At 37.2% G+C, this 22,890-nt stretch overlaps 1 protein-coding gene across 2 annotated transcripts in view; it reads right to left on the bottom strand.

Annotated features, from left to right (window-relative positions):
- PPP2R3A (protein phosphatase 2 regulatory subunit B''alpha) overlaps nt 1–22,890 on the bottom strand; it is a 221,397-nt gene that overhangs the window by 28,392 nt on the left and 170,115 nt on the right. The window lies entirely within an intron of this gene.

The raw sequence follows: 22,890 nt of genomic DNA, 5'->3' as shown, positions 1-22,890 counted from the left end.
AAGGAATTCCCTTCATCTTTCTCCTGTTTCTTATATATCACATTTTCCTCATTCTTGGTTTACTTCCTTGTTTGGTGTAACACATCCTTCAGTAGCTTCCTAAAAGCTACATTTTTAGATCTTGGATCATTGAAAATACCTTTTATTTACTCCCAATGTAGTTGGTATTTATAGAATTATAGGTTGGTGGTTCTTTTCCTTCAGAATTTTAAAGGCACTGATCCATTGTCTTCCATTTATCCATTGTTGTTGAGAAGTCTAAAGCCACTCACTGATCCTTTGACTGTAACCTGTTTGTTTGTTTTTTTTTCCTTTGAAGCCTATAGAGGTTTCTGGTGTTTTGAAATAATATGATGAGGTGCCTTAGTCTGTAATCTAATTCACTTATTTTGCTGGGCTCAATTTGGAAACTAGTATTCTTTAGTTCTTGGACATTTTCTCAAATTATTTTGTTTCTTCCCTACCTTTGTTTCCCCTTATCCATTCTCTTTTTGTGGCATTCTTGTAATTCAAATCTGCATGGTCCAATATGGTAGCCACTAGCTATATGTGGCTAGTCCAATTTGAGATGTCTTTAAGTGCAAATACACAACAGATTTTGAAGACTTAGGAAGAGAAAAACATCAATACTTTTATATTGAGTACATGTTGAAATAACATTTTAGATATATTGGGTTAAATAAGATACATAATTTAAATCTTACGTTTCTTTTTACTTTTTTACTGTAGCTAATTTCATTAAAAAATTTAAAAACATTTTAACTAAAATAACAAAATAATGTGATATACACAGTGAAACGATTACTACAGTAAAGCCACTTAACATATCATCTCCTCACAGTGTTACCACTTTTTTTGGGGGGGGGTAGGGATGAGAGGACCTGAACTCTACCCTCTCTAAGTAAATTTCCACTATTTAACACAATATTATATTAAATATATAGTCATTATATTGTACATTAGATCTCTAGATTTACTCATTCTATATAACTGCAACTTTGTACCCTTTGACCAGCATCACCCCATTTCCCTCACACCCCCAGCCCCTGGTAACCACCATTCTACTCTCTGCTTCCATAAGTTTGACTTGTTTTTGATTCCCATATAAGTGAGATCATGCACTATTTTTGTCTTTCTGTGCCTGGCTTATTCCAATTTGCATTATGTCCTCCAGGTTCATCCATGTTGCAAATGATAGGATTTCCTTCTTTTTAAAGGCTGAGTAATATTCCACTGTGTGTTTATACATATACCACATTTTTTTAATCCATTTATTCTTTGAGGAACATTTAGGTTGATTCCATATTTTGGCTATTGTGATAACGCTGTAATGAACAAGGGAGTACAGATATCTCTTCAAGAGACTGACTTCAGAGTTATGGTTCAAGATGGTCAAGTAGAAAGATCCTGAACTCACCTCCTCCCAAGACATGCCAAATCTATAGCTACATATGGACCAATTTCCTCTGAAAAAAACTAAAAACTAGCTGCGTGACTCCTACATATTGGGCAAATGAGAAAAAAACTCACACCTAAGTGGGTAGGAGATGCTGAGACACAATCTTGCTGTAAACCCCAACCCAGCACAGTGACCCACAATCAGGTAGAAACTCAAAATCCAGAGCTTCTCCCTGAGGAGCAAAGAGTTTGAACCCCACACTGAACCCCACATTGTGCACCCAAACTTTTAAGACATACAACTGAGACAACTCCCACCAAGTCTAGATTTTTTCCCCTCCTTTTTAAAAACTGAAGTATAGTTGACATGTAATATTATATTAGTTTCAGGTGTACAACATAGTGATTTGACATTTATACATATTATGAATTGATCACCACAACAAATCTAGTAACCATCTGTCACCAAAGTTATTACCACATTATTGACTATATTCCCTATGCAATACAGTGCATCCACATGCCTTATTTATTTTATATCTGGAAGTTTGTACCTCTCGATTTCCCTTCATCTATTTCACCCAACCACCCCCTTACCCTCTGGTGACCACCACTGTGTTCTCCATATTGGTGAGTATGTTTCTGTCTTTGTTTGTTTGTTTGTTTTTTAAATTCCACATATAAATGAAATCATATGGTATTTGTCTTTCTCTGTCAGACGTATTTCACTTAGCATAAAACCCTTAAAGCCCATCCATGTTGTTTCAAATGGCAAGATTTCATTCCTTTTTTATGGCTGAGTAAAATTCCATTGTGTGTGTGTGTGTGTGTGTGTGTGTGTGTGTGTGTGTGATCACAGCATCTTTAGCCACTTACCTATTGATGGACACTTAGGTTACTTCCATATGTTGGTTATTGTGAATAATGCTTCACTGAACGTTGGAGTGCACATATCTTTTCAAATTAGTGTTTTTGTTTTCTTTGGGTAAATACCTGGAAGTAAAATTGCTGGATCATATAGCAGTTCTATTCTTAATTTTTTGACAGACTTCTACACTGTCTTCTTGTAGTGGCTGCACCAATTTACATTCTCACCAACAGTGCATAAGGGTTCCCTTTTCTCCATATCCTCACCAACACTTGTTATTTGTTGTCTCTTTGATAACAGCCATTCTGAAAGATGTGAGGATCTCATTGTGGTTTATATTTGCATTCCCCTGATGATTAGTGATATTGAAGATCATTTCATGTGTCTGTTGGCCATCTGTATGCCTTCCTTGGAAAAATGTTTATTCATGCCCTCTGCTCACTTTTTAATCAGACTGTTTGTTTTTTTTGATATTGTGTGAGTTTTAGAATATATTTTAGATATTAACCCCTTATCAGATATATCATCTACAAGTATTTCTATTCAGTAAATTCCCTTTATGTTTTGTTGATGGTTTCCTTTGCTGCACAAAACCTTTTTAGATTGATGTCTCATTTGTTTATTTTTGTTTGTTGCCCTTGCCTGAAAAGACAGATCCAAAAAAATATATATTGCTAAGACCAATGTAAAAGAGTATACAGCCTATGTTTTCTTCTAGGAGTTTCATGGTTTCAGGTCTCACATTTAAGTCTTCAATCCATTTTGAGTTTATATTTTGTATATAGCATAGAAAGTGATCCAGTTTCATTCTTTTGCATGTAGCTGTCAAGTTTCCCAACATCATTTATTGAAGAGACTGTCCTTTCCCAATTGTATATTCTTGGCTCCACTGCTGTACATTAATTGACCATGTAAGAGTGGGCTTCTTTCTGGGCTCTCTATTCTCTTCCATTGATCTATGTGTCTGTTTTTGTGCCAAGACCATACAGTTTTGATGACTGTAGCTTTGTAGCATAGTTTGAAATCAGGGTGTATGATACCTCCAGCTTTGTTCTTTCTTAAAATTGCTTTGGTTTTCACAGTCTTTCGTGGTTTCAATACACATTTTAGGATTAGTTGTCCCAATTCCATGAAAAATGCCATTGATACTCTGATAGGGATTGCACTGAATCTGTAGATTGCTTTGGATAGTATGGACATTTTAACAATATTAATTCTTATATTTTTCCATTCATTTATATTGTCTTCAGTTTCTTTCATCAGTGTTTGATAGTTTTCAGAGTATAAGTCTTTCACTTTCTTGGCAAAATTTGTTCCTGGCTATTTTGTTCTTTTGGTTGCAATTGTAAATATAATTGTTATGTTAATTTCTTTATGATAATTCATTATTCGTGTATAGAAATGCAATAGATTTCTGTATATTGATTTTGTATCCTGAAGTTTTACTGAATTCATTTATTAGTTCCAATAGTGTTTTGGTGGAGTCTTTAGGGTTTTCTCTATATATTATCATGTCATCTGCAAATAGTGACAGTCTTACTACTTCCTTTCCAATGTGGATACTTTTTATCTCTTTTTTTGTGTGATTGCTGTGGCTAGCACTTCCAATACTATGTTGAATAAAAGTGTCAATGGTGGAAATCTTTTTCGTGTTCCTGATGTTAGAGGAAAAGCATTCAGCTTTTCACCGTTGAGTACTTTCTTAGCTGCTGGTTTGTCATATATGGCCTTTATTATGTTGATACATGTTCCCTCTATATCCATTTTGTTGAGAGTTTTTATCAAAAATGGATACTGAATTTTGTCAAATGCTTTTTCTGCATCTAGTCACATGATCATGTGATTTTTATCCTTCACTTTGTTAATGTAGTATATCATGTTGATTGATCTGTGCATACAGAACCATCCGTGCATCTGTGGAATACACTTGATAATGGTGTATCGTTCTTTTACTATATGATTGAAATCAATTTGCTAATATTTTGTTGAGGATTTTTGCATTTTATGTTCATCAGACATATTGGCCTGTAATTTTTTTTATAGTGTCTTTATCTGGTTTTGATATCAGTATAATGAATCTAGAATTGTTCCTTCCTTTTCAATTTTTTGGAATAGTTTGAGAAGGATAGGTATTAACTCTTCCTTAAGTTTGTTTGAATTTACCATTGTCTGGTCCTGGGCTTGTTTGTTGGGCTTTTTTTTTTTTTTAATTACTAATTCAGTTTCATTATTGGTAATCTGTCTGTTCAGATTTTCTATTTCTTCCTGATTCACTCTTGGAAGGTTGCATGTTTCTGGGAATTTATCCATTTCTCCTAGGCTGTTCAATTTGCTGGCAAATAACTGTAGTAATCTTTTATGATCCTTTGTATTTGTTGTGTCAGTTGTAACTTCTCTTTCATTTAGTTTTTTTCACTGATCTTTTTTTCCCCAGTCTTTGTTTCATTTATTTCCATTCTGATCTCTATTATTTCCTTCTACTAACTTTGGGTGTTGTTTGTTCTTTTTCTAGTTTCTTTAGGTATAAGCTTAAATTGTTTATTTGAGGTTTTCCTTGTTTACTAAGGTAGGCTTGTAGTGCTATAAACTTCCCTCTTAGAACTGCTTTGCTGTGCTCCAGTTTTTGGAACACTGTGTTTCCATTTTCATTTGTCTCAGGTATTTTTAAATTTCCTCTTTGATTTCTATATTGAATCATTGGTTGTTTAGAAGCATGTTGTTTAGCTTCTATGTGTCTGTGTTTTTCCCAGTTTTCTTCTTGTAATTGATTTCTACTTTCAGAAAAGGTGCTTGATATGATTTCAATCTTTCTAAATTTATTGAGACTTGTTTTGTGGCCTAACATGTGATCTACCCAAAGTATATTACATGTGCACTTGAAAAGAACGTGTATTATGCTATTTTTGGATGGAATGTTCTGTTAAGTGCAACTGTGTCATTTAAGGGCAATATTTCCATATTGATTTTTCTGTCTGAATGATCTATCCATTGATGTAAGTGGGGTATTAAAGCCTCCTATTGTTATTGTATTACTATCAGTTTCTCTCTTTATGTATGTTAATATTTGCTTTATGTATTTAGATGCTCCTATGTTGAGTGCAGAGATATTTGGAAGTGTTATATCCTCTTGTTTGATTGACCCCAAGGATCGTTATGTAATGACCTTCTTTGTCTCTTGTTACAGTCTTTGCTTTCAAGTCTGTTTTGCCTGATATTAGTATTCTAATATCATTAATATTAGATTTTCATTTCTATCTAATACTAATATCATTAGTATTCATTTCTATTTGCATGAAATATTTTTCTATCCCTTCACTTACATTTAAAAAATTATTTATTTATTTATTATTTATGGCTGTGTTGGGTCTTCATTGCTGCACGTGGGCTTTCTCTAGTTGCATCGAGTGGGGGCTACTCTTCATTATGGTGCGTGGGCTTCTCATTGCAGTGGCTTCTCTTGTTGCGAAGCATGGGCTCTAGGTGTGCGGGCTTCAGTAGTTGTGGCACGTGGGCTCGGTAGTTCTGGCTCATGGGCTTAGCTGCTCCGCGGCATGTGGGATCTTCCCATACCAGGGCTCGAACCTGTGTCCCCTACATTGGCAGGTGGATTCTTAACCACTGCGCCACCAGGGAAGTCCCTATCCCTTTACTTTCATTCTGTGTGTGTGTCTTTAGATCTGAAGTGAGTCTAATGTGAACCATATAAATGGGTCTTGTTTTTTTAATCCATTCAGCCACAATTTGCTTTTGATTGGAGCATTTAGTCCATTTACAGTTAATGTAATTATTTTTAAAAAATATTTATTTTATTATTAATTTTTGGCTGTGTTGGGTCTTCATTGCCACGTGCGGGCTTTCTCTAGTTGCGGCAAGCGGGAACTACTCTTAGTTGTGGTGCACAGGCTTCTCATTGTGGAGGCTTCTCTTGTCGTGGAGCACCAGCTGTAGGTGCGCGTGCTTCAGTAGCTGTAGCACGTGGGCTCAGCAGTTGTGGCTCGCGGGCTCTAGAGCGCAGTCTCAGTAGTTGTGGTGAATGGGCTTAATTGCTCCGCAGCATGTGGGATCTTCCTGGACCAGGGCTCAAACCTGTGTTCCCTGTGGCAGCAGATTCTTAACCACTGCACCACCAGGGAAGCCCCTAATGTAATTATTGACAGGTGTGTACTTATTGCCATTTCGTTGTTTTTGTAGTTCTTCTCTGTTCCTTTCTTCTTTTGTTTCTTGTTCTCTTTCTTTCTGATTTGATGACTTTCTTCCATGTTATGTGTGTATTCCTTTCTCTTTATTTTTTGTGTATCTGTTATACGTTTTTGGTTTGTGGTTACCATGAGGTTCATATACAACAGTCTGTATATACAGCAGTCTGTTTAAACTGATGGTCATTTAAGTTTGAGTGCATTCTAAAAGCACTACATTTGCTGCCCCCGATATTTTATGTTTCTGACATATTTTGCATCTTTTTGTGTATTGCCTAACTAATTGTTTTATATATAGGTGCAGGTGCTTTTACTACTTTTGTCTTTTAACCTTCGTACTAGCTTTGTAGGTGACTGACCTTTACTATATGTTTGCCTTTACCAATGAGATTTTTTTCTTACATGATTTTCTTGTTTCTAGTTATGGCCTTCACTTTTCTGTTTAAAGAAGTCCCTTTAACATTTCTTAATAAGGCTTATTTAGCGGTGATGAACTCCTTTAGCTTTTACTTGTCTGGGAAACCCTTTATCTCTACTTCAATTCTGAACAATAACCTTGCCAGGTAGAGTATTCTTGTTTGTAAGCTTTCTTTCTTTTAGTACTTTAAATATCATGTCAGTCCCTTCTGGCCTGTAAAGTTTCTGCTGACAAATCGGCTGATAGTCTTATGTGGGAGTCCCTTGTTGCTTTTCTCTTGTTGCCTTAAAGATTCTCTCTTTGTCTTTAACTTTTGAGATTTTAATTATAGTGTATCTTGGTATGGGTGTCTTGGGTTCATCTTATATAGGACTCTCTATGCTTTCTGCACTTGGATGTCTGTTTTGTTAGCCAGGTTAGGAAAGTTTTCAGTCATTTTTCTTCAAATAGGTTTTGAAGAAAACTTTTGCTCTCTCTTCTCCTTCTGAGACCCTTGTAATGTGAATGTTAGTACACATGATGTTGTCTCACAGGTCCCTTAAACTATCCTTATTATTTTTTAAATTAAATTAAATTTATTATTACTTTTTGGCCATACCATGTGGCATGGGGAACTTCCCTGACCAAGGATCAAACCTGGACCCCCTGCAGTGGAAGTGTGGAGTCTTAACCACTGGTCTACCAGGGAAGTCCCAAACTATCCTCATTTTACAAATTATTATTAATATTTTTTGCTGTTTTGATTGGGTGACTTCCACTACCCTGTCTCAGATTGCTGATATATTCTTCTGCATCCTCTAGTCTGCTGATTCCCTCTGGTGTATTTTTCATTTCTGTTATTCTATTCTTCAGTTCTGATTGGTTCTTTTCTGTGTTTTCTATCTTGTTACTGTTCTCACTGAGTTCATCTATTTTTCTCCAGAGTCCAGTGAACAACTTTAAGACTATTGATTTGAGCCCTTTATCTGGTTAATTGCTTATCTCTATTTTGTTTAATTTTTTTCTTTTGGTTTTGTCTTGTTTTCTTATTTGTCTCCTCATTTTGCCTAACTGTCTGTGTTTGTTTCTACATAATACGTGTATCAGCTACATCTCCCAGTCTTGAAAGACTGGTCTTATGTAGGTGTCCTGTGGGGCCCAGTGGCAACATCACCCCTGGTCACCAGAGCGAGGTGCTCCTGGTTATCCCCTGTATGCGCTGTGTATGTTCTCTTGTTGTGGTTGGGCTGCAAGTGCTGTGGGTGCACTGGTAGATGGAGCTGATCCCTGGTCTGGCTAGCTGAGTGGCTTGGCCGCAACTGCTGTTGACACCCTGGTGGGCAGGGCTAGTCCCCAGCCTGGCCATTCACGAGGCCTGGCTGCGACTGCTGTGGGCACATTAGTGCGCACGGATGGTCCCCTCTAGCAGGAGCCACTTTTGAGGGGCATTGGTGCTGGTTGGGGCCACCTGCCAGGTGGGGCAGGGTGGGAGTTGCTTTGGAGGGGATGGCTGAGGTTGGTGGGTTGGGTGGGGTGAGTTCTCAGAGGAATGCTGGGGATGGATGCCAGGTGTTAGGTAGGTTGATGGAGAATGACAGAAATGGTGCCTGCCAGAGCCAGGCCAGCTGCGTGGAAGGAGAGCAAAAACAAAAAGGGAGCCCACCAGCACTTCTATCCCTGGAGAAAGTTTCACGAGAAACCTGCCCCTCTGGCACATGCCCTAAAATTAGTCAATGAATCTCCCTCTTGTATGATTCAGATTCTTTCCAAGCTGCTATCTCTGTGCTGGGACTCAGAGTGAGTTTGTGCAAACTCTTCAAGAGTGGAGCCTTACTGGATAGCTACATGTAAAAGAATGGAATTAGAACACTCCCTAACACCACACGCACACACACGCACACACACACACACACACACACACAGCTACATGTAAAAGAATGGAATTAGAACACTTCCTAACACCACACACACACACACAGCAACATGTAAAAGAATGGAATTAGAACACTTCCTAACACCACACACACACACACACACACACACACACACAAAGAGTGGAGCCTTAGGCTCTCCTGGACATAAGCCCAGCTGATTTTCAAAGCCAGACATTGCAGGGGCTCATCTTCCCTGAGCAGGCCTGTGGGCTGTGAAGCCCGACATGGGGCTGGGGCCCCTTGCTCCTCAGGGGAAACCTCCTTGGTTACGATATCCCTCCTGCTTGTGGGATTGCCACACCAGGGGTATGGGTTCTGCTGGACTGCATCTCTGCCTCTCCTACCTGTCTTGGTGTGGCCTTTTATTTATATCTATGGTTGTAGAAAATCTGTCCTGCTAGTCTTCAGGCTGTTCTCAGAGACAGCTGTTCCATATGAAGTAGTTTTAGTGGCTCTGTGGGAGGAAATAAGCTTAGGTTTTCTTTCTCTGCCATCTTGATCCGGACTCTCTCTGAAACACTTAGCTTTGAAAACCAATGAGGCTTGAGTCCTCTAGTGAAGTGAGAAAAGGCTCTTAAAGGGCTTGCATGCTTGGACTCACCTGCCCCAGGGCCAAGTACAGAAGCAGCCGCTATGGAGGTGCCCAGATTTTCTGTTAAGGAGGCTAATTTCCTTATCTTAAAGCCTCGGCCTAAGGGGCAAGCGTCTAATTTAACACACATCTGGGGGCCTGCTGGGCTACTGTGAAAGGACAGACTAGCAGGCACCATGTTTACGCTCTCCCTCTGCGCCACGCTCCAGCCAGAGGGCACCAGTTTCCCACTCTCCCTCTGCCTTACAGAGCACCAGTATTTCTCAGAGGGAAGCTTTTACATAAGGCTGGTGCTCCAGTTTTTGTTGCTGCCACCCACGGGATGCCACTTGATTGCCTGGCTCTGGAGGCCAGCAGGGCCTGTGTTTCTGGGTTTCATGGGACCATAGCAATTGGAGACAGTTCTTAGCAGGCCACCACATCAGGGCACAGCACACATAGCAGACTGAAACACACTCCTTGTCTTTCAGTGAGAGGCCTATTTGCTTATCCAGGAACTTGGGCCTAAGGGGCAGGCTGCTGGTTTGGCACACGTCTAGAGGCCTGTGGAGGAGCTCTCAGGGAATGAAGGCTGATGGATGCAGTCTTTGAGCTCCCCTCTGCCATATTGTAGCTGGTCAGTATCTCCCAGGAAGGAGCTTATAAACTTGTCTGACTCCTTAGTTATTGTGGCTGCCTCCAGGGACATCTCTAGATCGTCTGGCTCTGGTGGCCACCAGGGCTTATACTCACGGGTTCCACAGGACTGTAACCAATGGAGAAAGAATTCTTAAAGAGCTACCAATCCCAGGGCACAGCAAGAGGCAACACGCCCAGGAGCCCAGTCTCTCTGTTAAAGAAGCCTATTAGCTTACCACCAAAGCTGCAGTCAGAGAGGTAGAATTCTTAATTAAACACAGATCTAAGGGTAATCCCTTCTAGAGACCTCAAAGTCCCTTCATACTCTCCCTCTGCTGCACTCCAGTGTGCCAGTATCTCCCAGAGGGGAGTTTTTATATATGTCTGGAGCCCTGGTTTTTGTGGCTGCCACCCAGGGGACACCTTCTGATCACCTGGCTCTGGTGGCCAGGGAGGCTTACATTACCAGGTACCATGAGACTGTACGACTGGAGAGACAGTTCATAGTAAGCGACCATGCTCAGAGCACTACACAAACAACAGAGTGAAATATAACCCCACCTAGTCTTTCTGTGAAAGAGGCCTAGTGTGTGTGCTGGGTCACTGGCCTTAGTCACAGGCCTCAGGTTTGGCTCACATCTAGGGCCCTATGGAGGTGCTTTCAGGGAACACAGGCTGATGGATGCCATCTCTGCACTCTTACTTTGCCTTGCATCAGCCTGCTGGTATCTCCCAGAAAGGAGTTTATATAGTCATCTGGCACCCCTGATGTTTTTCGATTGCTGCCCAGGAATACCTCCCAATTACTTAGTTCTGATGGCCAGTGGGGCTTATACTTGTGGTTCCACAGGACTGTATATATTTGCATAATTTAAGAGCTGCTGATGAGAGACTGGCTTGTAATCAGCCTGAATCTAGGTGCTGACTGAGATCCTTCCTTTTGGGACACTGACCAGTCTTTGCATACCCTCAACTACAGGGAACCATCAAACTTAAAATAGGATGCTTGGATAAGTACAGAGATTTGACAGACAACCACAGGCTAGGGCAGGGTTGAACCATAAGGTTCATCTCCTATGTGAGGCCACTACTTCAAGACTGGGAGAGGTGTTTGTTTTATCAATGCACAGAAACCAGCACAGAGAGTCAAGCAAAATGAAGAAAGAGAGGAATATGTTCCAAACTAAAGAAAAAGAAAAAAAAATCTCAGAAAAAAAAATCTCAGAAAAAAAATCCTTAATGAAATGGAGATAATTGGCTTGCCTGATAAAGAGTTCAAAATAAGGGTCATAAAAACGCTCACCAAACTCAGAAGAAAAGAAGAATGAATACAGTGAGAACTTCAACGAAGACAGAAAGTATAAGAAAGTACTTAATAGAAGTCACAGAACTGAAGAATACAATAACTGAACTGAAATACACTAGAGGGGTTCAACAGCAGACTAGATGAAGCAAAGAAAAGATCAGTGAACTCAAAGACAGGGTAGTGGAACTCACACAATCAGAGGAGCAAAAACAAAACAAAAATATTGAAAGAAAGTGAAGACTGCTTAAAAGACTTATGGGACAGCAAACAGACCAACATTCCCATTACAGGGGTCTGAAAAGGAGAAGAGAAAGGAGCAGTAAACTTAATTGAAGAAATAATGGCTGAAAATATCCCTAACATGAGGAAAGAAACAGACATCTGGATCCAGGGAGCCCAGAGAGTTCCAAAAGAGAGTAGCCCAAAGAGATCCACAGGAACACATATTATAGTTAAAGTGTCAAAAGTTAAAGACAAGGAGAGAATCTTAAAAGCAGCAAGAGGAAAACAACTAGCTACATACAAGGAAACCCCTATAAGTTGACTTTTCAGCAGAAAAATTGTAGACTGGAAGGGAGCAGGATGGTATATTCAAAGTACTAAAAGAAAAAACTTCTAGCCAGGAGTACTCTACCTGGCAACATTTTCATCAAGAATTATAGAAGAGATAAAGAGTTTTCCAGACAAGCAAAGCTTAGGGAGTTTATCACCACTAAACTTGCCTTACAAGAAATAAAAGAAAGGTACTTTTTTTTGAATTGAAGAAAAGAAAACAGTGCTGGACTTCCCTGGTGGCACAGTGGATAAGAATCTGCCTGTCAATGCAGGTAACATGGGTTCTATCCCTGGTCCGGGAAGATCCCACATGCCGTGGAGCAACTAAGCCGTGCACCACAACTAATGAGCCTGCGCTCTAGAGCCCATGAGCCACAACTACTGAGCCTGTGTGCCACAACTACTGAAGCCCATGTGCCTAGAGCCCATGCTCTGCAACAAGAGAAGCCACCGCAAGGAGAAGCCCGTGCACCACAACGAAGAGTAGCCCCTGCTCACCACAACTAGAGAAAGCCCACGCACAGCGACGAAGACCCAACACAGCCAAAAATTAAAAAAAATAAAAAAATTAAAAAAATGGTACTAATTAGTAATAAGAAAACATATGAAAGTATAAATCTCACTGGTAGTGGCCAATATATAGTAAAGATGGTGAATTAATCACTTATAAAGCTAGTATGAAAGCTAAAAGATGAAAGTAGTAAAACTATATAATAATTGGTTAAGATATATACAAGATAAAAGATGTAAAATGTGACATCAAAAGCAAAACATGGCAGGAGACAGCAAAAATGTAGAGCTTTAGAATGCATTCAAGCTTAAGTTCCTATCAAGTTAAAATTTACTCAGTATAATTTGTTATATGTAAGCCTCATGGTACTCACAAAGCAATAACCCATAAAAGATAGACCAAAGATAAACAGAAAGGAATCTAAGCATACCATGAAAGAAAGTCATCACACCATAAAGAGAACATGAGAAGAATAAACAGAACTACAGCAACAATCAGAAAACAGTTAAAAAATGGCAATAAGTACATACCTATCAACAATTTAAATGTAAATGGACTAAAGTCTCCAATCAAAAGAGATTGGGGAGTGGATAAGAAAATAAGACCTATCTATATGTTGCATACAAAAAACTCACTGACTGTAAAGACATGCCCAGACTAAAAGTCATGGGATGGAAAAAGATTTCATGGAAACAAAAGGAAAGCTGGGTTAGTTATACTTGTGTCAGACAAAAGACTTTATAATAAAGACTGTAATAAGAGAGAAAGAAGAGCATTACAGAATGATATAGAGATCAATACAACAGGAGGACACATCATTTGTAAATATTTATGCACATAAATATATAAAGCAAATATTACCAGACTTAAGTGTACAAATAAGCAGCAATACAATAATAGTAAGATATTTAGATACCACACTTTCATCAATGAATAGATCATCCAGACAGAAAATCATCAATAAGGAAACATCAGCCTTAAATGACATGTTAGATCAGATGAACTTAACAGATACATACAAAACATTCTATCCAAAAGCAACAAAATACACATTCTTCACAAGTGCATGAGAAACTTTCCCCAAGATAGATCATACGTTAGGCTATAAAACAAGTCAGTATACTTAAGAAAGTTGAAATCATATCAAGCATCTCTTCTGAGCACAACTGTATGAAACTATAAATTGATTACAAGAAGAAAACTGGAAAATTCTCAAATATGTAGTGATTAAACAACATGCTACTGAACAACTAATGTGTCAAAGAAGAAATAAAAGAAAGTAAAAAAATACCTTGAGACAAATCAAGATGGAAATACAACATACCAAAACTTAGAGGATACAGTGAAAACTGTTCTAAGGGGAAAATTCATAGCAATAAATCAAAACCCAAGAAAAACCTCAAATAAACAACTTTACTCCACCAGCAATGAGAGAAAGCAAAACAAATGAAACCCAAAAGTAGTAGAAGGAAGGAAACAACAAAGGTCAGAGCAGAAATAAATGAAAAAGAGACTAAAAAGACAATGAAAAGTCAATGAAACTAAGAACTGGTTCTTTGAAAAGATGAACAAAATTGACAAACCTGTAGCTATATTCCCAAACAGGAGAGAGAGAGAGGGAGACAGAACTCAAAATCAGAAGTGACAGAAAAAACAGTAATAGTAATACTACAGAAACACGAAGGATTGTAGGAGATTACTATGAACAATTATACACCAACAAACTTGACAACCTAGAAAAAAATGGATAAATTCCTAGAAACATACAACCTACCAAGACTTGAATTATGAAAAAAAGAAAATCTGAACTAATTACTAGTAAGGAGATTGAATCAGTAATGAAAAACCTCCCAACAAACAAAAGCTTAGGACCAGACAGGTTTACTGGTGAATTCTATCAAGCATCTGAAAAGAATTAATACTAATCCTTTTCAAATGCTTCTAAAAAATAGGAGAGGAAGAAACACCCAAACTAATTTTGAGGTCAGCATTACCCCCAAATAACAAAACCAGACAAGGATACCACAAGAAAAGAAAATTGCAGGCCAATATTCCTGATGACTATAGATGAAAAAATCCTCAACAAAATATTAGCAAACTGAATTCAACAATAAAGTGAAAGGACCACAAACCAAGATCAGGTGGGATTTATTCCAGGGATGCAAGAATGGTTCAACATCTGCAAATCAATCTACATGATACACCAAATTAACAAAAGGAAGGGTAAAAAACATATGATCATTTGAATAGATATGGAAAAATCATTTGACAAAATCCAACATCCATTTGTTATAAAAACTCTCAACAAAGTGGGTATAGAGGGAACATACCTCAACATAATAAGGGCCATATATAACAAGTCTACAGCTAACATCATACTCAATGGTGAAAAGCTGAAAGCTTTTCCTCTAAGACCAAGAACAAGAAAAGGGTACCCACTCTTGCTACTTTTATTCAATGTAGCACTGGAAGTCCTAGCCAGAGCAATTAGACAAGAGGAAGAAATAAAAGCTATCCAAATTTGAAATGAAGTAAAACTGTCACTATGTACAGATGATATAATATTATATATATTTATATATATAGAAAACCCTAAAGAATCCACCAAAGAACTGTAAGAAAACTAATAAATAAACTCAGTAAAAATGCAAGATACAAAATCAATATACAAAAATCTGTTGCATTTCTGTACAGTAACAGTGAACTAACAGAAAGAGAAATTAACAACCCCATTTACAACTGCATCAAGAATGAAATAAAATACTTGGGAATAAATTTAAACAAAGAGGTGAAAGATCTGTGCACTGAAAACCACAGGACATTGATGAATGAAATTGAAGATACATATAAATGGAGATATTTCATTCTCATGGACTGGAATAATTGATGTTGTTAAAATGTCCATACTACCCAAAGCAATCTACAGATTAAATGAAATCCCTATCAAAATTCCAATGGCATTTTCCACATAAATAAAACAAATAATCCTAAAATTTGTATGGAATTATAGAAGATCCCAAATAGTCAAAGCAAACTTGAGCAAGAAGAACAAAACTGGAGCATCACACTACCTCATTTCAAAATATACTATGAAACTGTAATAATCAAAACAGTATGATTGTCATAAAAACAGACAGATCAGTGGAACAGAATAGGGCCCAGAAATAAACCCACACATATATGGTCAATTGATTTATAACAAAGGAACCAAGAATATACAATGGGGAAAGGACAGTCTCTTCAATAAAGGGTGTTGTGAAGAATGGACAGCTTCATGCAAAAAAATGAAACTGGACCACTGTCTTACATCACACACAAAAACCAACTCAAAATGGGTTAAAGACTTGAATGTAAGACCTGCAATTGTAAAACTTCTAGCTTCTAGGCTGTGAGCTCCTTGACATTGGCAATGAATTTTTTTGGCTCTGACACCAAAAGCAAACCAACAAAATAAACAAGTAAGCTACATCAAACTAAAAAGTTTCTGCACAGCAAAGGAAACCATCAACAAAATAAAAAGGCAACATACCGAATAAGAGAAAATATTTGCAAATTATATAGCTGATAAGGGGTTAATATTAAAAATATATAAAGAACTCATAAAACTCAACAGCAAGAAAACAAACTGAAAAAATGGCAGAGGATCTTAATAGACATTTTCCCAAGAAGACATACAAATGGCCAACAGGTACATGAAAAGATGCTGAACATCACTATCAGGGAAATGAAAATCAAAACCACAGTGAGACACCTCACACCTGTCAGAGTGACTGTTATCAAAAAGACAAGAAATAACAAATGTTGGCAAGGATGTGAAGAAAAGGGAACTCTTGTGTGCTGTGAAATGTAAATTAGTGCAGCACTATGGAACACAGCAGGGAGCTCCTTAAAAAAATTGCCAATAGAACTACCATATGATCTAGCAGTTCCACTTCTGGGTATTTATCAAAAGAAAAAGCAACATCTCAAAAAGATGTATACACCCCCATGTTCACTGTGCATTAATTATAATAGCCAAGATATGGAAACAACCTAAATTTCCATCAATGGATGAATAGGTAAAGAAAATGTGGTATATATACACAATGGGATATTAGTTATAAAAAAGAATGAAACCTTGCCATTTGTGACAACATGGATGGACCCTGAGGGCATTATGTAGGTAAGTCAGAGAAAGGCAAATCCTGTATGATCTCACTTACACATGGAATTTAAAAACTACCACCACCACCACCAAACCCCCAAACTGAGAGATCACAGATACAGAGAACAGATGGGTATTTGCCAGAGTAGGGTAGGGGGTGGGTGAAATGGGTTAAGGGGGTCAAATACTACAAACTTCCAATTATAAAATAAATAAGTCCTGGGATGTAATGTATGGCGTGGTAATTATAGTTTATAATACTGTACTGCGTATTTGAAAGTTACTAAGAGAGTCGATCTTAGAAGTTCTCATCACAAGAAAAAAAAGTGTAACCATGTATGGTGACAGATGTTAAGCAGACTTATTGCGGCGATCATTTTGCAATACATATGAACAGCAAATCATGAAGTACACCTGAAACTAATATAATGTTAGTATAATGTTATATGTCAGTTATACCTAAAAAAGGGGAGAAAAGAGGTAGAAAAGGAAAAAGAAAGAGAAGACACAAGTTGCAACTGTAGTAATTTGAGAAAAGGCCAGTCTTTTTTCTTTGGGGGAGGTGGGCAAAGTGACTATTTTATTTATTTATCTATCTATTTATTTAAATGGAAGTATAGTTGATTTACAATATTGTGTTTAAAGTGATTCAGATATATTTTTTCAGATTATTTTCCTTTACAGGTTATTACAAATAACCTGTGAGTCTATTTCTATGTCTGTGAGTCTGTTTCTCTTTTGTATACAGATTCATTTGTATTATTTTTTAGGTTCCACATATACAATATTTGTGTTTTTCTGTCTGACTTCACTTTTAGTATGATAATCTCTAGGTCCATCCATGTTGCTGCAAATGGCAATATTTCGTTCTTTCTTTATGGCTAAATCATATACATATATATATGTCACATCTCCTTAAACTGTCTGTTGATGGGCACTTGGGTTGTTTCCATGTCTTGGCTAGTATAAACAATGCTGCTATGAATATTAAGGTGCATGTATCTTTTTGAATTAGAGTTTTCATCGTTTCTGGATATATGCCAAGGAGTGGGATTGCAGGATCATATCACATGGTAGCTCTATTTTCAGTTTTTTAAGGAACCTCCAGACTGTTCTCTGTAGTGGCTGTACCAGTTTACATTCCCACCAACAGTGCGAGTGTAGGAGGGTTCCTTTTTCTCCACACCCTCTCCAGCATTTATTGTTTGCAGACTTTTTGATGATAGCCATTCTGACCAGAGTGACGTGATACCTCACTGGAATTTTGATTTGCATTTCTCTAATAATTATGATGTTGAGCATCTTTTCATGTGCTTGCTGGCCATCTGTATGTCTTCTTTGGAGAAATGTCTATTTAGGTCTTCTGCCCATTTTTGATTGGGTTTATTTATTTTTTTAATATTGAGCTGTATGAGCTGTTTGTATATTTTGGAAATTAATCCCTTGTTGGTTGCATCGTTTGCAAATATTTTCTCCCATTCTGTAGGTTGTCTTTTTGTTTTGTTTATGGTTTCCTTTGCTGTGCAAAAGCTAAGTTTAATTAGGTCCCATTTGTTTATTGTTTTTATTTCCATGACTCTAGCAGATGGATCCAAAAAGATATTGCTGCTATTTCTGTCAAACAGAGTTCTGCCCATGTTTTCCTCTGAGTTTTATGGTATATGGTCTTACATTTAGGTCTTTAATCCATTTTGAGTTTATTTTTGTTTATGGTGTTAGAGAATGTTCTAATTTCATTCTTTTACATGTAGCTGTCTAGTTTTCCCAGCACCACTTATTGAAGAGACTTTCTTTTCTCCATTGTATATTTTTGCCTCCTTTGTCATAGATTGATCATAGATGTGTGGGTTTATTTCTGGATCTACCCTTTTTTTCACTGGGTTGTTTTTTTGATTTTGAGTTGTATGAGCTGTTTGTAAAATATATTTTGGAAATTAACCCCATGTTAGTCCCATCTTTTCAAATATTTTCTCCCATTCCATAAGTTTTTTCATTTTGCTAATGGTTTCTTTTGCTGTGCAAAAGCTTTTAAGTTTGATTAAGTCCCATTTGATTATTTTTGCTTTTCTTTCTTTTGCCTTGGGAGACTATCTAAGAAAATATTGCTACGATTTATGTCAGAGAATATTTTGCTTAAGTTAAGGGGCTAGTCTTTGAAGCCTGTACTTTTAAGGGCTTGGAGTTAGAAACAAAAATTATCTTAATAATTTACTGTGGTTAAAAAGACCATTACATTTGGTTCTAAATCAGTCATCATTTGAGAAAGGAGAGTTTCTTTAGAGCCCAGAAAATGTCACATGCCACTAGCATATTTCCATTTTTGCTCAGAAATAAAACAGTATTCAGTAAATGAAAGAAAAAAAAAGACACTGATTTCATTTCCTTTGGATATATACCTAGAAGTAGATTTGCTTGATCATAAGTTAGTTTTATTTTTAATTTTTTGAGGAGCCCTCCATACTCTTTACTATAATGGCTGTACCAATTTACATTCCCATCAACAGTGTACCAGGGATCTCTTTTCTCTACATCCTCATTTGTTACCTTTTGTCTTCTTGATAAAAGCCATTCTAACAGGTCTGAGGTGAAATCTTCTTGTGGTTCTGATTTGTATTTCCCTGATGATTAGTGATATTCAGCATCTTTTCATTTATCTGTTGGCCATTTGTATGTCTCCTTTTGAGAAATTCTATTCAGGTCCTTTGTCTATTTTTATTCTTTCTTGCTTGCTTCCTTCCTCCCTCCCTCCCTCCTTCCCTCCCTCCCTCCCTCCCTCCCTCCCTTCCTTTCTTTCTTTCTTTCTATTATTTTGGCTGTGCCGGGTCTTAGTTGTGGCATGCAGGATCTTTAGTTGCAGCATGCAGACTTCTTAGTTGTGGCATGTGGACTTCTTAGTTGCATTTGCAGGCTTCTTAGTTGTGGCAGGCATGTGGGATCTAGTTCCCCAACCAGGGATTGAACCTGGACCCCCTGCATTGGGGGCATGGAATCTTACCCACTGGACTACCAGGGAAGTCCCCTCTTTGTCTATTTTTAAAATTAGTTGTTTTCTTGGTATTGTGTTGTTAGAGTTCCTTATAATATTTTCAATATCAGATGTATGGTTTGCAAATACTTTCTCCCATTCCATAGGTTCTCTCTTCACTCTGTTGTTTCCTACTAGGAGCTTTTTAGTTTGATTCAATTCTATTTGTCTATTTTTGTTTTTGTTGCATGTGCTTTTGGGATATATTCCCCCACCCCCACAAATCAATGTCAAGAAGCTTGTTCCCTATGTTTTCTTCTAGTAGTTTTATAGTTTCAGGTCTTACATTTAAGTCTTCAATCCATTTTGAGTTTATTTTTTATATGGAGTGAGAAAATGGTCCCATTTCATTCTTCTGCATATGGATAACCAGTTTTTCCAACACCTTTTATTATTTTCTTCCAACACCCTTTATTGAAGAGACTGTCCTTTCCTCATGTGTGTTCTTGGCACCTTTGAAAAAGATCAGTTGACCAGGGACTTCACTGGTGATGCAGTGGTTAAGAATCTGCCTGCCAATGCAGCGGACATGGGTTCGAGCCCTGGTCCGGGAATATCTCACATGCTGTGGAGCAACTAAGCCCATGCGCCATAACTACTGAGCCTGTGCTCTAGAGCCTGCATGCCACAACTACTGAGCCCGCATGCCACAACTACTGAAGCCCGCATGCCTAGAGCCTGTGTTCCACAACAAAAGAAGCCACCACAATGAGAAGCCTGCGCACCACAACAAAGAGTAGCCCCTGCATGCAACAACAAAGACCCACACAGCCAAAAGAAAAAGATCAGTTGACCATAAATGTATGGATTTATTTCTGGGTTCTCTACTCTGTTCCATTAGTATATATGTCTGTTTTTATGCCAGTACTATGCTGTTTTATAATAGCTTTGTAGTATATTTTGAAATCAGGTAGTGTGATGCCTCCAGCTTTGTTTTTGTTCATTAACATTGCTTCATGTTCTTTTCTAGTACTGTATGAATTTTAGAATTGTTCTTCTATTTTTGTAAAAATGTCATTGGAATTTTGATAGTTATTGCACTGACTCTGTAGATCACTTTGAGTAGCATGGATATTTTAACAATATTCTTCCAACTCATGAAGATGGGGTATCTTTCCATTTTTCTGTCCTCTTCATATTCTTTCATTAAGATTTTATATATTTCAGTGTTGTTAGTGTATAGGAATGCAACTAATTTTCGTAGGTTCATTTTGTATCCTGCAACTTTCTGAAATTCATTTATTTTTTCTAACAGTTTTTTGTGGTCTTTAAGGGTTTTCTGTATATAATATTATGCCATTTGCAAAGAAAATAATTTACTTCTTCCTCTCTGGTTTGGATACTTCTTCTTTACTTTTCTTGCCTAATTATTCTGGCTAAGACTTCCACTTGAATAAAAGTGGCAAGAGTGGGGCATCCTTGTCTTGTTCCTGATCTTAGAGGAAAAGCTTTCACCTTTTTACCATTGAGTATTATGTTAGCTGTGGACTTGTCATACATAGCCTTTATTATGTTGAGGTACATTCCTTCTACACCTAACTTGATAAGAGTTTTTTTTTTTTAAATCATAAAAGGGTGTTCAATTTTGTCAAATGCTTTTCTGTATCTATTGAGTTGATCATATAGCTTTTGTCCTTTATTCTCTTAATGTGGTATATGACATTTATAGATTTGCATGTCAAACCATCCTTGCATCCTAGACATAAACCCCACTTGATCATGGTGTATGATCATTTTAATGTGTTGTTGAATTCAGTTTGCCAGTATTTTGTTGAGGATTTCTGTATCTATGTTTATCAGAGATCTTGGCTTATAATTTTCTTCTCTTATAGTGTCCTTATCTGACTTTGGTACAAGAGTAATGCTGGTCTCATAAAATGAATTTGGGAGTATTCCCTCCTCTTCACTTTTTGGGAAGAGTTTGAGAATAATTTGAGTTCATTCTTTCACTGGTAGAATTCAACTGTGAAATCATTAGGTCTCAGACTTTTCTTTTTTGGGAGGTTTCTGATTACTGATTCTATCTCCTTACTTGTTAGTGGTCTATTCAGGTTTCCTGTTCAGTCTTGGTAGGTTGTATGTTTCTAGGAATTGATCCATTCTTCTAGGTTATCCAATTTGTTGGCATATAAGTACTTACAGTAGTCTTACATGATCTTTTGTGTTTCTGTATCAGTTGTAATGCTTCCTCTTCAATTATAATTTTGAGTCTTCTCTTTTTCTTAGTCCAGCTAAATATTTGTCAATTTTGTTTATCTTTTTAAAAAGACATCTCTTAATTTCACTGATCTTTTCTAGTCTCTATTTCATTTATTTCTGCTCTGATCTTTATCACTTCCTTCCTTCTGCTAACTTCAGGTTTAGTCTGCTTTTTACTTTCTTGAGGTGTAAAGTTAGGTTATTTGAGATCTTTCTTTTTTTATTAATGTAGGCATTTATTGCTATAAACTTCCTTCTTAGAACTGATTTTCCTTCATTGTATATTTTTCAGGAGTGTTTTTTACTTCCCACACATTTGTGAATTTTCCTTCTGTTATTGATTTCTAGTTTCACACCACTGTGGTCAGAAAAGATACTTGATATAACTCAATCTTTTAAAATTTAGTAAGACTTTTTTGTAGCCTAAAATATGATCTTAGGGAAAGTTCCATGTGCACTTGAAAATAATGTGTATCCTGTTGCTATTGGATGGAATGATCTGAATGATCTGTATAGGTCTGTTAGTTCCACTTGGTCTACATGTTGTTTAAGGCCAGTATTTCCTTTATTGACTTTCTGTCTGTATGATCTATGCATTGATGAAAGTGCGGTAGTAAAGAAACTTACTGTTATTGTAGTACTGTTTATTTCTCCATTTAAGTCTGATAATATTTGCTTTATATATTTAGGTGCTCTTACATGTTGGGGTGTATAAATACTTACAACTGCTATATTCTCTGTTGGATTGATCTCTGTATCATTCTGCAGTGTCCTTCTTTCTCTTTTATTAGTCTTTATTTTAAAGTCTTTTGTCTGACATAAGGATAGCTAACCCAGCTTTCTTTTTGTTTCCATTTGCATGGAATATCTTTTTCCATCCCTTCACTTTTAGGCTTTGTGTGTCCTTAAAGCTAAAATGAGTCTCCTGTAGGCAGCATACTGTACAATCTTGTTTGTAGTCATTTAGCCACTCTGTGTCTTTTGGTTGGTGATTTTGATCCATTTACATTTAAAGTAATTATTTATAGGTAAGGACTTACTATTGCCATTTTGTTAATTTGTGTCTGACTGTTTTGGTTATTTTTGGTTATCATGAGGCTTATATGAAACATCTTATAGTTATAAAAGTATTTGAAGTTGACAACAG

The sequence above is a fragment of the Phocoena sinus genome, chromosome 4 (assembly GCF_008692025.1).
Source record: "Phocoena sinus isolate mPhoSin1 chromosome 4, mPhoSin1.pri, whole genome shotgun sequence".
NCBI lineage: Eukaryota > Metazoa > Chordata > Mammalia > Artiodactyla > Phocoenidae > Phocoena > Phocoena sinus.
This window is presented reverse-complemented; position numbering and strand designations above follow the sequence as displayed.